The 23692-nt window shown below is 39.6% G+C and overlaps 1 protein-coding gene across 1 annotated transcript in view; it reads left to right on the top strand.

Moving 5' to 3' along the window:
- Positions 1 to 23692, top strand: part of INPP5A (inositol polyphosphate-5-phosphatase, 40kDa) — a 206103-nt gene that overhangs the window by 134191 nt on the left and 48220 nt on the right. The gene's annotated exons all lie outside the window — the stretch shown is intronic.

Genomic DNA, 23692 nt, shown 5'->3' with positions numbered 1-23692 from the left:
ATAAGTGAACCATCTGCTGTATGACAGTAGTTCTAGACAGCATAGCATGGCAGCTGAAGCACTAAAGTATTTTTAAATCATGTTCTATATCTTTGGAATATTGTTCTCTTTAACCCAGTTTATTTTAAGAGTATTTTCAGAAAACAAATTTTGTATGTGACATTTCTTCTAGCTGTGACTATATATTTTCCTCGGCAGTTTCATAAATTAAAGCAAAAATTTAGAAACATTTTTCTTTAGTAAATCCATATGATAATGATACTTACTATTTTAAGCATTTTATAATTTCCATAGCTATAAATTTCATGTTTGTTTCCTTATAAACATAATCTATTTGAATGATTTGAAATAATCTGGCGATTTTGGGTTTTGTGACCACAAATACCATTCCATTTAGTATGGCAGAAAATGTGATTACAATTAGAAAATCATTAAATTGGAAAATGTTTAAAGTGGGGATTATGCAAATTGTGTTCTTTGAAACCATTTCAGCATAGTGATGCACTTGCAGAGAAACACTGCTAAAGGAAAATGTAACATTAATGATCACAAAGATTACACAGGGACTACGTTGGCTGCAGTATTTACAATAGTTGATATTTCAAATAGCTGATGTTTCAAATCTGTAACAGCGTTTCAGAAACAGAAAAGAGTATGTATTGGAAACCTGTGCTTAGGACATGTGCTCTTTCAAGTTCATGGGTCTTGAATTACGGTTGGAAATCAACTGTTGGTTTTACTCTTCTAACGAGACTATGAACCTGTCTGCTAATGGGGGTTCGTACCTTACTTGCATCTTCAAACAGACCTAATCATAGCATACAGGTCATTTAGTTTGGAAGGAGCCTCTTGAGATCTAGTCCAACCCCCTGCTCAAGCAGGGTCACCTAGATCAGGTTTTACTGGACTGTGTCCGGTTTGGTTTAGAATATCCCTAAAGCTGGAGACTCCACAACCTCTCTGGGCAACCTGTGCCAGTGCGTGGTCATCCTCAGAGTAGAAAAGTGTTTCCTCATGTTCAGAGGGAACCTCCTGCATTTCCGTTTGTGCCCATTGCCTCTTGTCTTTTCACTGGGCACTGCTGAAAAGAACCTGGCTGTCTTCTCCATTCCCTCCCATCAGGTGCTTATATACATTAATAAGATCCCCCAGAGCTTTCTCCAGGCTGAACAGTCCCAGCTCTCTCAACCCCTCCTCGTATGAAAGATGCTCCAGTCCCTTCATCATCTCTGTGGCCCTTCACTGGACTCTCTCCACAGTGTCCATGCCTCTCTCATAGTGGGGAGCTCAGAACTGGACCCAGTACTCCAGGTGGGCCTCACGAGTGCTGAGTAGAGGGGAAGGATCACCTCCCTTGACCTGCTGACAGCTCCTAGTGCAGCCCAGCATGCTGTTCATGTACCAAATAACTTATGAATAGGAGGATATCAACCTACACATTGTAGTAGCTGCACATCTGGTTTATGTGAACAGCTGAGACTGCTGAAAACTTTTCAGTTGGATCCTTTCTCACTGGTAAAATGAAAAGAAGTCTCAAGTATGTAATTGGCATCACAGCTATCTGGTGCTAGGCATCAGTAAAACCATTTTAAGGCATGAAGAAGCCCCTTTATAAAAAAAAATCCTTAGCCTCAAAATATGAAAAAGATGGCAGTCTTTCTTTTCACTGCTTTAATTCTGATTTCTCCTTCTACACATGGAACAGAATGAGAAAATTAATAACTGCATAGTGATTTGGTGCTGAAATTGCAGAAGTCTTGGCTCAAACGAGAAATGGGCAATTCCTAACAGAAAGCAGAAGTATGTTTTAAGAACAAAGGTGAACAGATGATAACCCAAGCACCTCAGTGCATGACAGGCTTGAGAAACGACATGGAGTGGCAGTAGTTGAAGAAGGAAGGAAGGAATCTTTCCAGCAACTAGATCAGACGTGGCAGTGAGCTCACAACTAGTAAGGGCAAGAGCCTGCAAACACCTGTATGTTGGATTAACTGCCTGGGTAAGGATTCCCTGTCTCAGCTCTCGACCATCACTGTGTACCTGGGTGCTGTCTTATCCCAGTCCTGAACTGGTATCTGGTTTCTGCCTTTGGGGCCATGGAGAAATACCTTTTGTTTCTCTTTAAGACATTTATCTTACCTGTGGGTGTGTTCTCCCAATCTTCTCTCTAGCTCACTCGTTCCCTTTCTCTCCATCCCTCTAAAGGTTCTGCACCCAGTTCCACATCTCCACCCCATCTCTCAATTTGCTGGTTGGGATATGGAGAACAGAAATGTCTACAGCTCTTCTCCTGTTCTTATTTAACAAATATTGAAATTAGGTCTTAAGCAAGAAAAAGTATATAGAAAAGCAATCCCTTTCTAAATGATAAGAGTATGAGGAAGAATGTGGTCAAGAATGCTGATGTGAAATTACTAATAGTTTGCATTATGAAGTGTAACTTAAACACCTATGTACCAATCTTTGGTGTTTGGGCATATAATTAGATTATTTTATTCTCCTTAGAGACACAAAATCTGCAACAGGTGAAACTCATATCTCGCACACGTTTCATAGTCTATTGTGTGATGCCGGAGTAGATACTGAATATACACATAGCAATAAATACGCCTTTTCAGGTGATTTGTGCATGTTTTGAGACTGATCTCAAACCTTACTGCTCTGTAGTTATGAGTTGTTGAATATAGGTGGAAGGGTTGGAAATACTGACACAATGAAAACTGTCAACAGCTAAGAAACCTATTTCTACCTATTCTAGGCTTACATCAACATTTGTAAGTCTAATCTTCTCTTTCCTCTTCTGCAAGAACTGAAGCTGATTAATGCATCTTTTTAGATCAACACAAGTGGCATTTCACACATAATGTTTTAACATTGCAATTATGCCCCTAAGCCACTCAGAATCTGACTGACAGACACAAAGAAAAAAACTCTTTAGATATTTCTGAGATGAGGTATGTGTCTTTTGGCTCCGTTGAAGAATAGTTAATTGCGGTAAGTGAGAAAAGAACAGACCCTCTTCCTGCAGCTTTTACAGCAGGACGAAATAAAGAGGCACAGGTATGCAAATGCTACCCCAAGCAGACCCCTTCTTACAAAAGTAGCAAATTAATTAAAGCTTGACTAAATGTTGACTGAACCAGGACTATCAAAACCTCGTTATGTCCTATTAAATCTTTAAATAGTTAGGAACGAAAGCTTCCAATATAGTGCTACAAATCATGCAAAAGAGCCCTTTTTTACATGTATGAAAGGAATTGTTCCTTCTTTCTTGTGTTCTTCAATTAATGTGTTCTTTTGCTCCGTAGTGGCTGGTAGTTTAAAACTGTAATAGGGTTCCCTTCTTCCTTCAGTAAAGTGATATTAAGCCATCCTTATAAAAGAAAAATGACGTTGCTTTATTTCTAAGATAAACCTGCATATCATGGAATAAATTATTCTTAACAGCTTACAAGCTTCAGATCGTGTTTTCATTCCAGTTAGAAATGTGCATAAGATCCTGGATTGGTTTTATCTTTTCAAACAGTTCATTGTAAATAACTGTGTCTCATATAGATTTTAACTTTCCTTACAAGCTAATTCTAGGAAATGTTGGAAACAAAATCCTGTGTAAAATGAAAATGTAATAAAAATTTATTAAATTAAAATGCATAAAACTTCAGGTCTAATAAGGACAGTTTTATTAATGAATGTAAATCGCAGCAACCCATCTGAGGCACCTGCTAAATGTTCATTATAAATTACTCTCATAGACATTGTGATGAGTTTCATATTGTAGCCAGATTTATAAGAGCATGCAGATTGCTTCCCCAAGGGACTGTATATTTACTTAACAGTGTAGTTAATTGCAATTATTTATTTTCCAGTGATTGCAAATGGCTTCTGCATTAAAGATATATGTGGCTATTAGGAATTATTCAATTACCTCTCTTTTTCTCGGTAGTCTAAGTCAAACCTGAGCTCAGATTCCCAGAGGTAAGTCAGTAGTGTATTAACTCAGTATGTTCCTTAGCTTTCTGCTGGGGCCAAAACTCTGTAGTCGTAAGTCCTCTCAGCAGAGCTAGCTTGAGAAATACTGATTACCCATCCCTGCAGCTGATTTTTTGACGTCTTCCGTTCCATACTGATGCTGCCACGCTTATTGGCAAGATTCATAGGAGGTTAATTAAATTCATCTTCAAAACAACGAGGGGCCAATGAGCCATATCCTCGTTGCAATAGTAAATTAAATGATGCAATTGTTTCTACTTCCATCATGGATAAGGGGAGAGATGAGTGAATGAATTGTTCTCTGGCTGCCTCCTCTGGGGCCCTGGAGGGTCTAGTAGCATGTGGTCGTAAACCTGCTTTTAATTTGTGGCTACAGGAAAAGATGACACTGTTATCAGCAGGCAGAGGTCTCGCACAGCATCACGATGTGAAAGATGACACTGTTTAAAAACTAAAAGGAACTCTATTCCCAGTAGGGCTTAGCAGCTCCTCCTGTTTCAGATGCAAATTAATACAAACACGGTTACAGAGCAGAACAGAAAAGATGATACGTTGATCAAATTTGGCACTGCTTGGGCTGTAATTAAAACGTACACAAATAGAATTATCTTGTGCTTTCTAATAGGGCTGAGCGTCATTAAACTAATTAATAACACAGTCTATAAGCTCGGCTCTGCTGCTGTGATTGTTCAGAGTGTATGTTTTATGCCTTGCGTGGCAGCAACTGGCAGCTGGGAGGCTCAGCTGGCACTGGCTGACGGCGGGTGACAGCAGTACCAGCAGTGCCTGTCTCCACACAGCCCGGGCCGGAGCTGGCTGCTGCCACACCTGCCATTCATCACCTAGCTGACAGCGATGGTGATGGATAGCACTGGGGGGGCCTGAATCCTTCCTCTTCTCACTGGTGGCCGGTTGCTGCCACGAGCAGGCTTTGAGGATGTGGGGGCTTCTGAGGACAAACTCCATTTCTGAATGGCTCCAGTTCGGAGATTAGTCCTATACACTAAATGACAGGGGAGAGGTGGAGGGGGAAGAAGGAAGCCCCTGGAGGGCATGCACCTTTCATCAAGGGCTTGTGGATATCTGTTAGCACAAGGAGTAGTGCTCCTGACAAAGCAGCCAAAATTATCTGAAGGGAGACCTTGCAGCTCTCCTCAAGTTGGCTAGCTCAAGAGGCTGAGACTTTATTCAAATGCACATAGAAAAATTGTCTTGACAATGGCTTACAGTTAATAAGATACTAATGCCAGATCCCAGATATCCACTGCAACCTTCCCAGGTTTAACAGCGCTCATCTATCTAATAGGGTTGCAGGTTAATTTCTGCTTGATGACGTACTCATTAAGAAACAGATCCTGAGATTTGTTTGCCAAACCTTTTGACAATGCCCAGGGTCTTGCACCTCTAACGCATGGAGCATTTGAGTCAGAATACGGGAAGCGCTTCATTGCATGCTTAACTTTAAGCGTTAGCAATCGATTGTTTTAAGTCAGGGCAAGAGGGCTCATTATATTGCAGAGACTGTAGCTAGGAAAACACACATATAACTAACCAATAATAATATCCTGACTTGAAAATTATTTTTATAAAAGCAGGTGTAATTTGAATAATTAAATGGAGTATTGTAATGCATAGTGAAAGTCTGTAATAAATATTTAACTAAAGCCAGCTATTTTTTTTTTCTGCTTATATCTAGTATAGAAACTCATTAGCTCAACTGAGGCAAAATATCACCTGGGTAGATGCTATAAAATATCTTTTTCTCCATCTAAGAATTATGTCATTTTAGAAGAAATAGATGTACCTGGAAAAAAAATGCATTCTTTTTACATTTCAGTTTATTCCTGGTTGTTACCGTGATACAAAATATTAACATCTATGGATGAATTATGCACTAATATTTGAAAGGCACCTGTTGATAGTATAAAATAAAAAAAGAGGGGGGGGAAAAAAGCTTGCACTCTGCGTACTTGCTGCAGTATATCAAAAGCATATGTATACGTATTTTCATTGTCATAAATGGAAGCCTAGAAGGAGTCTTTTCAAAAATACACCGTGTAGTATAGAACGATATTTGGCTTTCTTATAAAAAAAAAAATTGAGAAGAAAAAATTTGGTATCCATCTGAAAATCAAGGAACAGGATCATATCTGCCTCCATATTATACACAGGAACTCCTGTTGCAATGGCAAGTTTTATTCTTGAGTTGGAGTCAGAAACACAGTAAGAGTTGATGAACTGAATACACGAAATCTCTGGGTATGTGTGCAGCTATGTTAAAACATTGTAAAAATGTGTTTAACAGATTTTTACCTGAAAATAGCCATTCTCAAAAGAGGGAGAAAAGTACACTAAGGAACCAAGACTGAGATTTTGTGAAAAAAGAAAAACCTTATTTTTATTTAGATTTGGACACACATTTAGTGTTGGCGGAAGAAAAACCCTATCATTACTATAAAGTTTACAATGTCACTTCCTTACCACTGACTAGTGGTAAATGGAGTAGTACTTACAGAAAATGGACAAATTGCAGTGCCTTAAATATATAAAACTTATTTGTGCTAGGCCATTTATATAAGCCAGGCAGCAAACACCTTTGTGTAGAGACACTAGTTTGCTGTTGCATTAAATCGTTTGGCATGTAATTCAAATCTTGCTCACTTCTGTTTCCTTTATAGTTAAGGCCACCTTATCTAAACTGTTGTGTACAGTGACAGATAAAAATCTTCAGATTCATATGGCTTGGGTTTTGTATGTAACAATGGTACAAGGGCTTTCTGAGTAAAAGACGGCTACTGCATCTCCTTTCATAGCGGCACAGTTAATGCAGCATCTTCCCACAGGACAGACTGGTTTGTGTGTGAGCTGCAAGACACAGCATCGCTCCGCATCCATCGTCACACCACAATGCTGCTTTATGGCCTTGCAGTGGCTGGAAAGCTGCTCTGCTTTGTTCAGCTCCACTAGAAACTCATCTCAATGTCCTGCTTTTCTAGTGGAGAGGAAGAGCTTTCCTTCAGAGTTTTAGGGTAAAAAAGGTATTTATTGACTCCACTGGTAAGTAGTTCAGGCACTACTGCTTTATCAGTGGCTAATAGCCCCAGGACCCCATCATGCCGTGGTAGTATAGTATATGACAAAAAGACGCTACTGTCATCTGAGTAACACTCAGGGATAGAGTATCTCAAGAGTTTCAACTATTTGACCTGTCACAAACTTTATTCATTCTTGCTTTTCAAGATCTGGGTGAAGTTGCCTTAAATAAAACAAGGTACTAGTAATGTTTAATGGAAATAAACCCAATGGCTTGACAAAGAGTAAATAAAACGTGCAGTCTTTAGTCAAAGAAATCCTCCAATTTGGCTTTTTAAAAAAACCCACATACCAGAACAAAGTCTCTTTCCAGACTAAATTTTTCAACTGTATTTAGTAATTGAACCAAATTCCATTAACACAGCAAACTCCCACTAACTTCAGTGTACTTTGTAGCTCTCATTTCCATGCCTGTGCCATTTCTTTCATTTTTTTAACACATTCCTGTTTCTGAATCTGTAATTATCACTCAATAAATCCAATTTAAGATTATTTCTATTTGATTCCATCCCACTCAGACATGCATAAAAATTACAGAAATAAAAAAACATGATTACATATTTCCACAGTTGAATACTTACTCATCAGTGAGTTATTGAATTGACCCTTGCAAGAAGAATATAGGTTCTCCTGAGTTTGATTCTTGATGGGATCTCTGCCATGAAGTCATCGAGGTAAAGGTATTTAGAACATTTTATGTTGGATTGTAACCTTATGATGTAGGCATACATGTAAAGCTCTTTGGCAGACTTAGATTTTTAGTTTGTTTCTCTTTCTTCCGGCTTCTTCGGACCTCTCTGCGTTAAGATCACCTTACAAGCAAATGGATCTGGTTTGAAAGTCCCCATTTTACTTCAAATTAGCGTAGACATCAGTATTAATTTTAAGAGGGTTCAGAAAACACGCCTTTAACTACTCAGCAACTTGGAATAAGCACATGCAGCTTGTTACACTTGTATCTCCCTCATGGTACTTTCTGTGTTATTTCTGTAGCAAAGCAGTAATAAATAGGCAAGCAGCTTCTGTTCATCAGTTTTTCTGAGGAAGACTCACACAGTGGTAGTGGAAAACATAGTTTCTAAAAGATTTGGATTGGATGCAGGTCTCCACTATATTTTATCATTTTGTGCATTATTAAAGGAAACGTTGATTTTCCAATCCACATGATGTATTCACAAATCTACCTTTATTGATATTGATAATTCAGACAGCAATTTTACCTTTCTCAGAATAGGATTTCCCGTAATGTATCATTTTTCCCGGTCCAAATTTGAGACGAGAATTTGACATTTCAAAGCAAAATATGCAAAATGACAATCCAGGAATCTCAAATCAGCTATAATAGTTGTTACACTTTTTAAGTTGCTCTTTCTCAAAAAAAAAAAAAAAAAAAAAGACAGTTTTTTAAAAAGTATGAAAAGCTTCCTGGCCACTTATGTGATAATGCAGGGTTTTTTAAGTTGAGACTTTTCAAGGTTTTCTTTTCCTCCTGTGAGTGAACCAAACATTGAAAAGAGGGGCTAATACTTTGAAATCCCATTCTTTCTAACACGGATGTTTCAAGGTCAGGTAAAATTGCTCCAGCCACTCATAAAGAGCCCCAGGTGGCTCTGAAGCAGTCGTACCCCACCCCATGCCCCTTTCAGTTACGCTCATTCTGATCTTTATGCGTAATTTTAGCCTAATATAGATAATTCGTACTTGGGGATTTTCTTAGATGGAGGGTAGGATTTAGGAATTCATCTGAACAGTGAATAATAAATTATTTAAAGTACACTTTCCAGTTGGTGCAGCCAGACGATGAGCTGTGAAAAGTGAGGAGGGAAATGGCGCCGGGGCCAGGCATATTGAGAAACGCTGCAGGGACGTGAGCACGTGCTCGGGTGAGAGTTCTCGGCAGAGCGTGGCTGTGCTTTCACCTTTAGCCTGCAGACGGCTGCCTGAGGGGCTCCTCCTTTCTCCCAGGGCTTAGAAGAGGCGAGCGGCAGCCATGTCGCCTGCAGAGAAATGTCACCTCGCGCTCATGGTGGCAGACTGAGGATCCGGGGCCTAATGTTCGTAATGGTCCTGTACCTGAAGTGTTCTGTGCAATGGTGGGCCATCCCCCCTTCTGTGGTGTGGGTAATGACAGTGGCAGCACTGGAGATAAGTCGTCAAAAGACAGAGGAGTCTGAGCCGGGAGTGCCTCCTGCAGCCCAGCCCTGCCTGCCCCTGACAAGTGCCAGGCCTGCGCTCCTCAAGGTGGGGCCTGGGCCGTCTCCTTTTGGTCTGCTCAAACATCTGTGTCACATAAAGAAGATGGGTTGTCACAGAAACTACATTAGTTGGCCAAAATACAGTTTTGTCCCAACTAATAGCCATCACGTCTGTCCGAGAGGCAAATTCAGGTCTGGAGAGCATGGCAGGGATTGTGCCTGTTAAGTCCCACTGAAAGATGGGGTTTGAAAGACGGACTCCTCACCCATCTGTACCGACTTCATAAACATACCCTGTGTCGCCTTGTCACTAGATTCAGGTAATCAGTATGTAGTAAATTGCTTTATTTTAAGCTTTATGTCTCTGAGGCATAGGAGAGGGATGGGTAGTGTTATTTTAAATGTTCCCCTTACCCAAAGGCCATTTGTTTCAGCTATCTGCTGAAAAGGTCGAGGGGACGAAGTGATGATGTCGGGACCATTCTCCTGCTTCTCACTAATCCTGCCTAAGGACTGAAGGACCACTAGGACTATGTCCTGTGCGTGCTGTGTCTTTGAAATGGTGTCACCTTTGTCTTGGTAATACATCGCCATAGAGGTTCTCTATATCTGTACTGTGTAGAACATCTCTTAAATCTACAATCCGATCATGGAGATCAAATTAGTTTCTTCTTACAAAAAGGCCAAAAGGCTTTCTTAGTGAAGAGTGGGAAGGGGGTGGGATACGAGTTCCTGGTAGTGACTGATACATAATCTCTTGTGAAAATTTTAGCATCTAATCTCTGTGTTATTTAAAATCTAATCCTGAATTTTTGCATTACTGCTTACACAAGAACTCTGTTAGGATGTTATTTACAGCTATTATAAGCTTTCACAAGGTTCAATAATGTGTAATAATTTAATATGTAAAGCCATTAAAGGGTTAAAACAAATTTTATGAAAAGAGATTATAGGATCTTTATCACATGTTGTTTATCTGATCAACAGTTAACAATTTAAGACAGTATTATCCTAGTAAAAAGAAGATTTGTTTCAGATACTGACATAAACATCCCCTCATAATAGTGGCTTTTCATTTACTGCATTGCAATGTACCATAAGCTTAAAGGCACAACAGCTTCTTTGTGTGTCTCAATAATGCTTGTCCAGAGTGATGTCAGTCAATTTTTGACCTATACAGTCTGATGTTATTCTCAGCAATCATAGAATAGATTTTTTTTTTTCTTAACGAGTGAAGAGTATGCCAATAAAATCCTTGAAAATGATCATATTCCTTTATGGTGGCTTCCTCTGGAAGAACAAGGTATATTACCCACCTGGACATTTCTGCAAAGTCATTAGGATCTGTCATCTGGCTTCTACTGGCTTTTTTTGTTTCCTTGGATTTTTTTTTTTTTACATACCATTGGGTAGCTAGAGGACCACTTCTTTGTGGCTGACTTTCCAAACACTTTTGTAACTTGCCATTTCAGTGGGATTAAGAAACGCTAACAGTTAAATAGCACTTTCTAATAAAGGTTGAAAAAAAAATTGTACACATGCAATGGCATCCTGGTAGGAGCAAATTCTGAGTTCAGCCTCCATTATGGCACTCTGGAGTCCCATAGAATAGCATACAAAAAGTAAATGAAGGGTCAGCCCCTTGTGTTCCTTAGAAACTGTTCCTCCAATGTGGAAAAAACCCTGTAGAATGGGCCAGGGTTTATTCAAGATGCCCATAATGCCTCTGGGTGTGGGGGTTCGCCCTCCTGGTGCATGCCGTTGCAGAGCTGGTGCTCCCTCGTCCCCACGGGCTCCCCGTGGGCGCAGAGGCAGCACTCAGGGGCAGGACTGAGTAGGCTGATGTACCTCGGTGGCGCAAAACAATGTGCTCGGCCTCTCCTGCTTTCCTGCCAGAAAAGGGGGAAAATCAGCTTCTTGGAGGAAAAAAGTCTTCCTGAGCTCTTAACACAGCATAGCTTCTCAGCATCTTCCATGCAGACCTTGGTCACGAACACAAACTGAGGCCATGGAACTCAGTCCTGCCCACATGGTTAAGTGTAGGGAGGCTGCTAAGTGGCTATAGGAAGATTTCCATCATCTACTGTCGAGCCCTCTTATACTCAGCCTATGTACCCTGGAGTGATACCAGCTAATAGCCCTCAGACAGTAAAAGGTTGTTAGTTTACTCTCAAACCTCAAAAAGTCCAGTATGGATTACAGTACCATTGCTGCTCGTTATATTAAACTCGTATTCTTACTGTCTTCTAGCAAGCCTTTTGTGTGGCACTCAGATCACCTTGTTTCCATAGAGACAGTAAGGAAATGCATATACTGGATGAATTCTTTATGGAAATCACTTTATGTTGCTATAATGCTATTTCTAGATTACTTTTATTCGTGTAACTCTAATGCTTCCCTGAAAATGAAACCAGTTTTAATTCTTTATATGTTTTCAGCTGAACACAGTGTAACTGTAGTACTGTCATTAAGCTTGCAGAAGTAAGCACAAACTTAACCTGGATAGAGTTGGACTTTCGTATGGATCTCGTATTTCCCCCTCACTGTCGTCTGGGGTTTTTTGAGTCATGAATTCCCTGCAGCACAACCCCTAAGCTCCCCTTGGAGAAACATCTCCAGATGGTAGCTGCCACTGCTTTCTTTCTCTGCCCTTCAGTGAGAACCGTAGAAGTATCACAGAAGGTGGCACCGTGCAACCCAATCATTACTGGCTTTGGAGTAAAGTCAAGTATGTGCTAAATGCTTGAGTGACAACGACTGAACTTAAGCAAGCCAAAGGTCCAGAGTATACAAGAGATTTAAATTAGAGATTGCCAAAGTGGGATGGAAATTTGTTTTTCTTCTGTCTACCGGGTATTTTACATTATATAAAATGAATACTAGATGATAATTGCCAGTCTGGTGTCTTGTATTGATTTAATTCAATAAGCAGCTTCACCTCCACCTTTTGCATGCACTTGCTTTAAAATATATGCATTATGAAGACAGTGATTCAAAGTCTTTAGGAAATCAATATCAAGACAGGATTCTGTTCTTCAAATATTGACAGCAGAATAACTCTTAAGAAACAATGACAAACAATAAAAGCAGGGATAGACAAAATTAAGGCTGTAATTCTATTGTAGTTAAGCTCTACAGAAGTCTCAGACAGTTGCCTGATATTGCATATTGTATGTGCTTTAGCAAATAGCTTGCATTGACCCCTTGCTATCAGAATTTCTGGTTGAAAACCTGTGACCATTGAAATGAAAGGCTATTTTTGTCAATGATTTCTATACAGTTGGCTGTTTCACTTGATTTTTTGCCAATAACTTGCACAGATTTTTTTCAGCCATGAGTGTGCACTGGGAAAATATAGAAAGGTATATGTAGGCTGTTACCATTAACATTGTTCCCACCTTTGATAATTTCCCTAGAACTAAATAAAACTTACATCGAAGCCTGCAGTGTTACAGTATTTAAACTGAGCAGCTCTGTGTGCTAATTTATTGTGGGCTTGTAATTTTAAAATCCTTTAATACTGGCAGCTGAATTTCCTGCACATTGAGTATAGTTCCAAGAAGTTAAAGGATGCCTTTTATGGAGTAAAACATGTTACAGTTAGTGCAAATCATACTGGTTGCTTAGTTGATGCAGTTCTGAAATCAAATTGTTATGAATAGTTCAGTACTGCAACATACAAGTAATACTACGTTATTAACATTTATCCAGAAAAAATATTTTTAAATGCCATTCAAAACCCTACTCTGTTTTGATTTTCTCACTCTGAAATACCTGAAGACAATCGAAAAGTCTAGATAATGAGTAGTGAGTATCCACTACGTAGATATGAGAATTTCTTTTCGGTAGGTATTGAAGGCTCATCAAGTATAACTCTTTCAAGTATTACCCCACTTGTAAATGTCATTGAATAAACCAGCAGGATTTATTTTTCATTTCTGTCTTTCATTTTTGCAGTTATAACAAGTGCTGAATTTCATGAGGATGTCAGTATTAGACCCAAGTGAAATGTTTGAGAGCTCTGTTCACATCTGATAGTAGAAAATTCAGAGTTAATGTTTTCCTTGAATGTACTGAAAATCTCTTTAACTAGACTATTTCTGTATAATTTAAAAAAGGAGGAAAGCTTTGAGCCACCTGTGCCTGGGTGATGTGTCCTGACCATTAAATCAGTAAGTGGAAGTTGGGTGGCACTCTTGTCTTCTGCTCTTTGTCCACTTTCACCATGGCTGCGACTGCAGCACTCTCTGTGCGCACAGGCATGCTCACAGCATGTTTGCTGAAGCAAGGCTTTTGTGGGATTTAGGCAGAGAGGTGCTTGAACGGGTTGTAGACAGGAGATTGGACATTCTGCAGAACAGGGCATTTTTGATCAGTAGGGTGTTGGATTTCTCCTGGATCGTCACTCCAGCAGTTTTGTTGTTCCTTCATTATTCTGTCGTTTCTTTTTCTTTCCTTTAGTCGGGAGGGTAATTTGCTACATTCATTACTTTTAGACATTTAGAGCAGGATCAATATTTTACTGTATCTTACCAGGTTTCCATTTAGAAAGTAGGACAAAAAAATTTACATCTGTTATTTCATACACTTAAGAAAACTGAAAATGGTGTTTCAGAAATAGCAGACGTCTTCTGTATGTATTTCTGCTCTACATGCTAAAAGAAATAGAAAATGCTCATCACGTGAAGATTATGAAGCATACAATGGTCTGTTAGTAATGGAGGAGGATTTTAACTAGTAGGACTGGCCGATTTTAATTGTCCATCTGTAGCCAACAGTCTTTAATGTTGGTTTAGAACAAATTGGAGTACCTGGGACATTGCAGAATGCTAAAAGAGGGATAGATTTGTGTCTGTGGTTAAGGGGGAAGAAAGAGGGAAGCACTGAGCAAAGTTCTCATTAGCTGAAAGCTCGTTAGCTTGACATTCATTTCAGGCAAAGTAATGGAAAAGTTGTTAGTGAGAAAAAAGTTGAAAGATATAATGCAATCACAAAATATGCTTCAACAAGGCAGTTTTTCATGAGATTAACAACTTGGATGAAACTGGTAATCAAGTGATCATATGGCAAAACGAGTTCATTGAAAACACACCATTGTTTAACTTTGCATTTGGCTATGTTTGCATGGGTAAGAGCACTGAGGAGTCATTAGCAGTCAGAACAGTAGGAGACATTGAAGGCAAACAGTTCAACCTCAGCTCCCATGGCAATGCCATGGCACGTATAATTAATGCATCTTTAGGTATATTTTTTAAAAATTGCAAAGTTGATTTTACATCTGGCTGCAGAGCTGGTATGTTGAAATCCATCAAACATCTTCACTCCATGATTGAAAAAGCATGATTTGGCATGAGAGGAGAGTAAGGCACTCTGTCTTTTTACCGAGACCCTAGGCCTGATCTGGATGCCAAAGAGGAGTTACTTTCACAGGGAGTATCAGGTTTGCTGAACCTGGCTTCCTTAGACCTCCATTAAATTTAACTTGAACAGCCCTGGCTAGTAGTTCAGAGAGGGTGTCCCAGGAGTCTGTAGTTAGAAGACTGCGGTTTCCACGTTCTGCTGTGTTTACAGCAATGTTCCCGTTCCTTTCGTGTCTGAATGATATTTAGAAGCCGCTAACGGACAATTTCAAATGAAAAATAGCCACAAGAGTGATTAATAAGAGGTGCTTTTCTTGGAACGACTGCCCAAGGAATTGGTGAATGCCCCATGTCTTATCAAGAGCTAAGGTCTTTCTGAAGACTTGTTTTAGTAAAAGATGCCATTTGTTCAGGAGGAAATTGGTGCAACATAGTGGTCTGTGGTATGTATGATCAGACTAGACAAATGCATGGTCACTTTTGGCTTGAGTTTTGACTAGTAATTTCTTAAAGCTTCCTAAGTCTTAGATACCTTCTGTCTCAGATCTTTTCATTAAAAATATTTCTACAGAGTTTCATGCTGGTGAAGGAAGACACTAATTCTTTATTTCTTTACCATACGCATCTCATTGATGCTAATAATGAACAAGCTAAATCTGCACCTGACCACAAACAGCTGATGAAACATTTCTTTTAGTTATCCACTATATTCCTGACAGAGACAATCAGTAGGTAAAATCTATGCAAATGTGCAGAGTTCAAGTGAGGGCTATCCTAAACAGGACTTAAGCTATGCACCCGCCTTTGTGCCAAATTTTTCAGGGTTTTTTTTTTCTCCTGTAATGAATACATGTATTTTGTGCATTGGAGCATGGCACAGAGCCTTTTGGATGGCAGGCTCTCCAAGAAAGAGGAAGAGAGTTTTAATCACAAAAGCAGAAACTTCAGTCAGAGAAGTGATTCTACACTTTGTTTCATTTGTAAATGGTGCGTATTGGCTTTTGTGTAACAGAACCCGGGTCCAATTCAGGACAGCGCTTCATAGATTCTTTACGTGGGGCTTTTTGAGTCTGAAATAGTGCACATGAAAAGAGAAGGAGATTGAACATAATTTGTTCCAACAGCTAGTCTAAGATTTTTTCCAGTCAAGATTCTTTCAGCATATTCCTCTTTGTTGAGCTATAAGCAGCTTTTAAAATAATAGCATTAGCCTATATTTCAGGACTTCACTGGGTGTTCCCAGCTATGGTGATTAGTTATAAGAAACGAGAAATGCGTGTATTGTAACCTTTTAATGGATATGGGAGACTTGTAAACTAAGTTGAGATTTGAGCAATTTGTAGATTTCAAAATGAGCTGTAGAGTTCATTGAAAAAGAAAAATGCATCATTGAAATTCATGGTGCCACTTAGGTTTTCTTTGCCAAGATTTATCATTGAAAGCCATATTGCTTTCCCTTTGCCTTTATTTAAAGCTCTTCAATACATTGTTTTTAAGGTCCATTTCTTTTACAAGCTTTTCCTTTCAGCTTGCTTAGGGTATCGGGTCCTATGAACATCTGTTTGTGCCTAAAATCAGCCAGGACCTGGACTGTATCCTGCCCCCCTACTCCCTTTTGTTTCCAGAGGCTATTGTTTCCGATTTCATGCTATCAGAGGGGCTGCATGTTTTCCTGTGTGAAGTTGTCAGAGAGATAAAAGCACAGGAGCAGGGTCACATTTCGAGGGATGGGCATGAAAAATTGGTAAAATGTATCTTGAGGGCCACCCACAAGACTTGCTTGAAGAAATTCAGAAGTAGGGAGTAGAATTATAATTTTCAAATTGTGCAAATTCCGAAGTGGAATAAGTAGTGGTGAAATGAATGTTCAACTGGCAGAAATCTCTTAGTCAGATTTACACTTAGTTGACTTATTCCGCTTAGGTAGCTTGAGAGTCTCCAGTTGGACTTTGTTAGAAAGAAAATACCATCATCTTCATTATGGTGCCTGCCTGTGTCTCTTCAGTACGAGAATGAGATGCCAGAAGATTTAAAGCACATGTGTTACACCTTTCAGTCATCATAATACACTGGTGAAAAGAGAAACATGACTAATGTCTCAGAAGGTGTCTACCTGTCCAAAATTACCAGTATGATACAAGACCTGCGAAGAATACAATAAGGATGGTAATGATAGAAAGACAAATAGTGCAGCTTAATTAACTTAATGAAATACATTTTCCAGGAAGAGAGCATGGTGCTAGGCTTGTAACTGTGGCTATGGTTTATAATGCTGTAAACCATGATTAACCAAAACATACTTACCCTTTTGCCTCTCATGAACTCCAGAAGTGGCACCCTAGTTTTAAAGGATGCAAAATAATTCAGTTGGTGGCAGGAGGGAAGAACATCTGCAGTTACACATACAGCTGATTTAGACAGTTTAATAGAGCATCCTCTCGCATCTGCATTAACACAGTAGTAAGAGGTTACGTCTATTTCTCTGAAAGTACTAAAAAGCCAGTAAAAAGTTCTGTCCGTCCTTAACATAGTGTCAGTATACGTAAAGTAATGTCTTGCTAGTTCGTATATTATATGATCTTAACTGTTTTCATACATATAAAATGAAGAAAATGGTTTTAATAGTACTGGTTTAGGTCAGTGATTCAATAAGATGGTTACTTTTATTTTAGGAGCTTGTAATGAGGATTTTGTTAAAATGCGTGACAAGAAAACAAATGAGATACGTAAATTGTATTTTTTTTCCACAGACAACTGTTAGATAAGGGATACCAAGCAAGGCATTATCTTGCTGCCATATAGCTTCCAAGTTAGTAACTGATGTGTGTGATAGAAAACAGTCTAATACCGGAATTTTAAGGGAAGGTATTTTTTTCTATAGCTTTTTTCCAAAGATTAAGTCAATTATTTTTCTTAAATGCATAAATGATTTGCAATTTAATATGAGAAACTAAATATACATTCTGTTTTTTGTTGAATTTAGCAACATTTTTGGCTATGGAAATTCAGGGGGACACACTAATATGCAGAATTTTTTTTGCACTTTTAATATAGCAGAAAAAAATACTAAACGTGTTTTCAAAGTACAGTAATTATTGAATTTATATCCTTTGTGGTAATATTTTTAGAGATTAATTTGTTCATAAATAGAAAAATAAGAAAGCAACAGATTAAGAAAACACTGCAAAGTGTTTAACAGTTCTGTAGGTGAGTTTAAATAAGAGCACTGAGTGAGTGTTTTTAAATAAGAATATCACGTATTAGCACTCATATTTTAGAGCGTGTTGTAGCTTCCGGTGACCTTGGTCAGGTTTCTGGGTCCCACTGCAGGAGCAGCTGCGGAAGCAACGTCGCCTGCCAGTGCATGTCTTGTGGTACTGCATAGACCTTCCCCTTCGGACTGCCGGCCTGGAAGCAGCACTGTTCTCATGATCTCTGTAAGGTTTCTATTGCATACAACAAGGGTTGCCCTTAGGGTTATGCAAGATAGCCCCAGCCCCAAATTTGATGTGTGCTTGTGTGCTCTTATTTAGGGTAGGCAGCAGAGCATGCACGTCCTCAGACTGGGTATATGCCAGCACATGTGAGGAGGCACCTATACAAAAAGTCACACAAGCAGAATTTCAGTTTTGGGGGGAAAACAATCATACATTTATTTATTTATTTATCAGCATGCTGACAACCATACTTTCATATCTTGCGTCACATCCAGTATTATGGAGAGCAATTTTAACTTCTGTTGTGAATACTGCTGATCATGTCCATTTCTGGTCTTACGGGTATAAGTTCTTTTTGAAATCACAACTTTTTTGTACCAACAGTTTTCTTTGGCATACCTGTCTGATTTTGGATGGGTAAAAGAATTTACTTTGTTCAGCTTTGTCTCAAAAGGGAAAAGAGCAAAGGCTAGAGTAAAAATTAATAGCACATCTTAAAATCCATTACATCTCCCTTTTTTTCTGACTAAAAGTGAGTGAAAAAGGCCTCTCTAGAGGAAATAAAGAAGAAGTTATTACAGCTTTCACTTTTTTGTAGAGTATGAAAAAGCTTTCTGTATGTTAAACAGTCTTGTGGACATCTGGCATGATTGGTTTTAATCTGCTGACTAAAAAGTCAGGATTAAATCTTGCTTTACACCTCTTTGTATTGCAGTCAGTAAAGTGACAGAGCTGCTCTGAAACAATGGCACTACTTATTCCACCCAATATGCCATGTGGTAGATCACCCCCTTTTTCAGCACCACTTCTCTGCAAAGACAATGAAGCATCTGGTGGGGTTTTCCTGTGTCCAAGATATTTTTTGTCAGTAATTTCACTCAGCTGGTCTGCTTAGCTCTCCCTTGGTGCTACTTTTTGAGACGGGGTTTGCCAAACCCAGTGGCAAGAGGTCAGGAGGCCAAAGTGATGAATTTTTATGTGCCTGTTTCTTGTGTTTCTGCTCAGTCATGATTCTTTGCGCGCTGTACTGCCTCTGAAAGGGAGCCACAGTGAGCAATTTGTCCTCCTGGGCTGGAGAGAATGGGGAGGCAGATGAGTTAAAGTAGCATGTATGACTCCGGACAGAGACGCACACAAATGTTTTCTTATGGCAGAACAGAATACTCCTGTCACTATTCAGCGCGAGAGGGACTTGGGAGATTTGTAGCCTGTTGGCTTTCGATCAAGTGACAAATGAATTTAACAGCACTTAAAGATACAACGAAAAGAAGAGCACTTCACTAACTAGTCCACAGCTGTTAGCTTTAAAATGATGTTGCGTTAACACTTTTGAACTTGCATTTTTCCCTCTCTCTGCATAATTGAGAGGTCTCTGTATTTCTCAGCATGTTTGAATCCTGGTTTGCTTTAAGGAAAAAAATTTCATCTGTGTTTCAGAAACTCTGCAGAATATGCTTTCTGGTTGTCTGCCCAGGTGGGCCCCTGTCCCCTCCAGATGGATCATTGATCCATGCGAGCAGGAGGACCGTGGAAGCTGCATTTCTGGCAGAGCTTTCTGTCCTCTCTCAGTGGTCCTCTATAACACCCGGTGGTGTCAAGTGAGCTGGGGATCAGCATTCGTTGCTGGGTTAAATCCCTCTGGATTCCCAGCCAGTGGTGTGAAGTTGCTGTTCCTCCAAATCCTCCTCTTTCTCTCTGATCAGCCCTAGTTGGTCCGGGGCTGCATTGCAATTTGTTGTTGATCAGCAACTGAGCTTTGGACCCGTTCAGTGGAGGCGGTGTCCTGGAGGGAATTCTGAATATTGCTGTAATGCACAAACCCTTCATTCTTACACCAGCAGAAACCACACCAAAGAGGACGCAAAGCTACCTTACCAGGGGTGGTGAAAAGAGGCAGTAAGTAGAACATGCCACCCTATTTCCTGCTCTCCACATTAACTATTTTACCCCACAACTGTTCTTTATGTGTTGCCAGTCTTTTTATTGGGTGTGGTGTATGTGTCATACACATACTGATCTGTCAATCCATCTTACCGTTTATCAGGGAGAATATAGTAAACCTTGGGTCCACACCTTGCACAATATTTTACAGAGATATCCTTAATTAATTTTACCCAAAAAGCATTTATTTTAACGTGTGAATAAGTGCTCCTGGAAATAGGTGAACTCCATGATGGTTTGCGTCTTGTTCAAGAAGCATAAGCCTGCTGTTTGCCAGTGTGCCTCCTGGGGGACCTGCCACAACCCCACAGCCCAACTTCTCAGCGTCTTCAGAGTCAAGGTGCTGCCACAGCCGACTGCTTGGAGGCTGCATGACAGCAGTGATGGGAGAGGAGGACAATTCAGCAATCCCACCTCATGGTTCTCTGAGCTATTTGAACATAACTAGCTAAAAAGGATTATTTGAACTTACAGGCTGCTGGACTCATATTCCATTTCAAAGGTGAATAAAAGAACAAATGATGTGGAATGAGACAGGGAGTACATTGATGACAAATGAATAAGATATGGCAGGATGAAAAAGAGCCGAGTCAGGGAGGCTGGACAAACACAGAAAGGGGAAAAATACAGTAAGGAAATCGTCCACATGTTGCATGAGCAAGGCATCACCTGACCAGCCAAGTTTTAGTCTCACCATAACACTGTACAGCACATTCCAGTTATTAACACAGTGGATTTCACTTCCCGTTTGGAAAACTTGTTCAGGTCAGAAAACCAGATACAGTGAACTGGAAATTATTTTGCGGTCACATTTGCTCCTTTAAAAAATAAAGTTAACTTAGAAGAAGGGTGTTCTTTTCCCATAGAGGGGAAATGGTGGAAGAATATGAACATCTTTCCCACTTTGCCATACATACTTGTGGTCATTTGATGAGATGGAGGGTGCACATCCATCTCACAGTTGTGCTTAGCCTTAGCAAGAGCACAGGCCTGAGGAACTGGCAGCCCAGATGCACTCATGCCTCATGCAAGTCACTTTCCTGTTCCAGGTCTCAAATTCCCTCTTTATTTAAGGGACTAATTAGTTTTGCTATTATGCATGATAGGAAGAAAAAAAACATTTTGTACTTCTCTATATTTCTCACTTTGTGATTAAAAGTAGCTAGTGGCTGGCTAAAAGCATATAGATTTTAGGTAGATTTGTGGTTTGATTTCAGAACCGCCCAACACTTCACGTTTTAAAAGTCAGCTCCAGTTTTCATTTCTGAGGATAAGCTTAATAGAAGTAAAGTGGAAAAATACTATTGAACAGTGTATTGGGTATGCATCATATATTACATAGATGGTACCTGCTGTTGTAAGTCCACTTTTTGGAAGCCAAAGGTTCACACTCTTCAGAGGCTAAGCCTTGATCTTGAGCCGTGTCACGCCATTGTTCTTGTACAAAACTCCCCATTAACTGAAAGGGCAAACTCCTGAATTTACTCTTTTTGGCAGTGCTAGTTGGTGGAACAAAATACTGCATGGGAGCATTTCTGAGGCTTGCTGTTTGTTCTGAGTGAGATAACATGGAAGTACTCTACTATGCAGAGCACTTTGCAGCAGCTGTGATCTGGCAGTGCACACTCTTCCGTCCCCAGCAGGCTGTGTCAGTAAGTATGCTCCCTGGAACGGTTAAGAAGAATAAAGCTGACAGACTCCAGTTATTTGGAACCCTGCAACGTCCAGTTCTGGAAGCGAGTCAAGAAGCACCAAAGAATTTTGTTAGGAGTTGGCTTAAGTTTTTGCTACTTCATGTTACTGCTTCCATGTTTAATTCCTCACAGCTGTAAGAAACCATTAAATATGGAGGTAGCAGAAACACTAACACCATCAGCACAGAGGCAAATGTTACCACTCAAAACAAAAGCAATTGCAAGGCACACAGGAGCAGATGGGGTTCACAGGCTATTTTGCTTTTAAAATGAAAAGAAATAGAAGGTTCTTAGTCTGAAAGTTACATAAAAGCAAGCTTAGCTATAAGGAGAGAAGCTGCCTCTTATTGCATTCCTCCTGAATTCAAGGGAAGAGGGGATTTTACATTTCTCTACAGAAACAGACTTACATCACAGATCCTGTGTGCTTCATCAAAGTCTTTGCCTAACAGAAACAGTATATACAGTCCTCTGCTTAGTCAGCTGGAGTGAAAAAAGGGCAAGTGCTGTGAGGGTTTCCAACAAGGAATTTTTCAAGCTGATATTGCTGCTTGGCCAAAGCAGAAAAAATAATGGAAGAGAAGTAATAGAAGAATGTTCAAGAGGTTCACACATTATGGGACAAGACAACATATATACAAAAGATTTCCATAGGAACAGTTGGACTGTTGCAGTTCCTGTAATTATGGAAAAGCAAATCATCTTTGAAAACTCCCCCAGGACCCTGCTTGACATCTAAATGACTAGGAAGATGGACAGGAGGAGGGAAGGGATTTTTCTAGCAGACTGCTTCAAAGTTCCAGATCTTCTAGTGGTGTGGGGTTTATCCAGATCTAATCAAAGTCCTGAATGCATTTGAAACTTATTATCAGTGTCAGTAACTGAATTTAAACAGAGAGCTTAAAAAGGGGCCAGGGGAACCCTTTACCTGAAACCTTCACCTCTGCGTGCAGAGGCCCTACAAAGTTTTGTGTTCCTGATGTGTGCAGGTGCCAAACAACTGAAGATAAATTGTTTGTGAATCAATGTGTAGGTGCTTAGCCGAACTCAGACTTGGAGATCATAGTCAGGAAAATGAAACAAGGGAATCCAAAAAGATGTGGAACCTGACCAGAAGGAGTCGGACAGAGAAAACTAGAAGCTAATCACCATGCAGGTGAACATGTGTGATGGAAACGGAGTTCTATGCTGATTTTTCAATTCTTAGAAAGAGATACACCCGGGGGAGGGGGGTGAGAAGTTAACAGTAATACAAAAAAAATTTTTTTAAAGGTCCATTTAACACCAGTACTGAAAAAGAAAAATAGTTACAAAATGGGGGATTGTTACATTTGCAAAACTGTTAGGACAGAGCACCACTAAGTGTCTAATGAAAGTCTCAATTAGAAAAAATGGGGTGTGAGAAGATTCTATGGGGAAAAATTTAGGAGTGTGAGAAACTATTATCCCTTATTCTTTCTCTTTGGATCTATGTAGGTGAGTGAGTAGTAATTAAGGTTCTGCTATTCGATGGGTACTGATGAAAATTTTAGAATTGAATCATCACTTACAAAGTAACAGCTAACTGAACAAACTGCTTGTTTTCAGAAGAAAACAATGTCTAGGATAATTAGCCAAAATTAGGAAAGTCAGATTTAAACATCAGAGGTTTATAAATTAAGCACAGTGTCTAAGTAGCTGAGTTAGGTTAAGCTGAGCATCTAATAAACAGATTGAATTTTGTTGCTGCTAAACATGTAACAAATGCCAAGAGGGATTTCTTCCAAATGCTGTCAGAAGTATATGTTCCAGGTGAAAAAGATGCTAGGAGGCAGCTGATAGCCGCAATCTAGTGGCCCTGTCTCCTGGGACAGAGCTGTAATAGCACATTCTTTCCAAGAACGTAAGGTTGGGCATTCGACACTTTCTTCAAGATCTGTAATCTCGGAGAAACTTAGTGGCAAAGGCCTTTTGGACTTAATTCAGATTCTTTTCTGAAGAAG

The sequence above is a fragment of the Pygoscelis adeliae genome, unplaced genomic scaffold (assembly GCF_000699105.1).
Source record: "Pygoscelis adeliae isolate BGI_AS28 unplaced genomic scaffold, ASM69910v1 Scaffold4, whole genome shotgun sequence".
Taxonomy (NCBI): domain Eukaryota; kingdom Metazoa; phylum Chordata; class Aves; order Sphenisciformes; family Spheniscidae; genus Pygoscelis; species Pygoscelis adeliae.
Note: the sequence above shows the minus strand (reverse complement) of the source record. Positions and strands in the feature narration are given on the sequence as shown.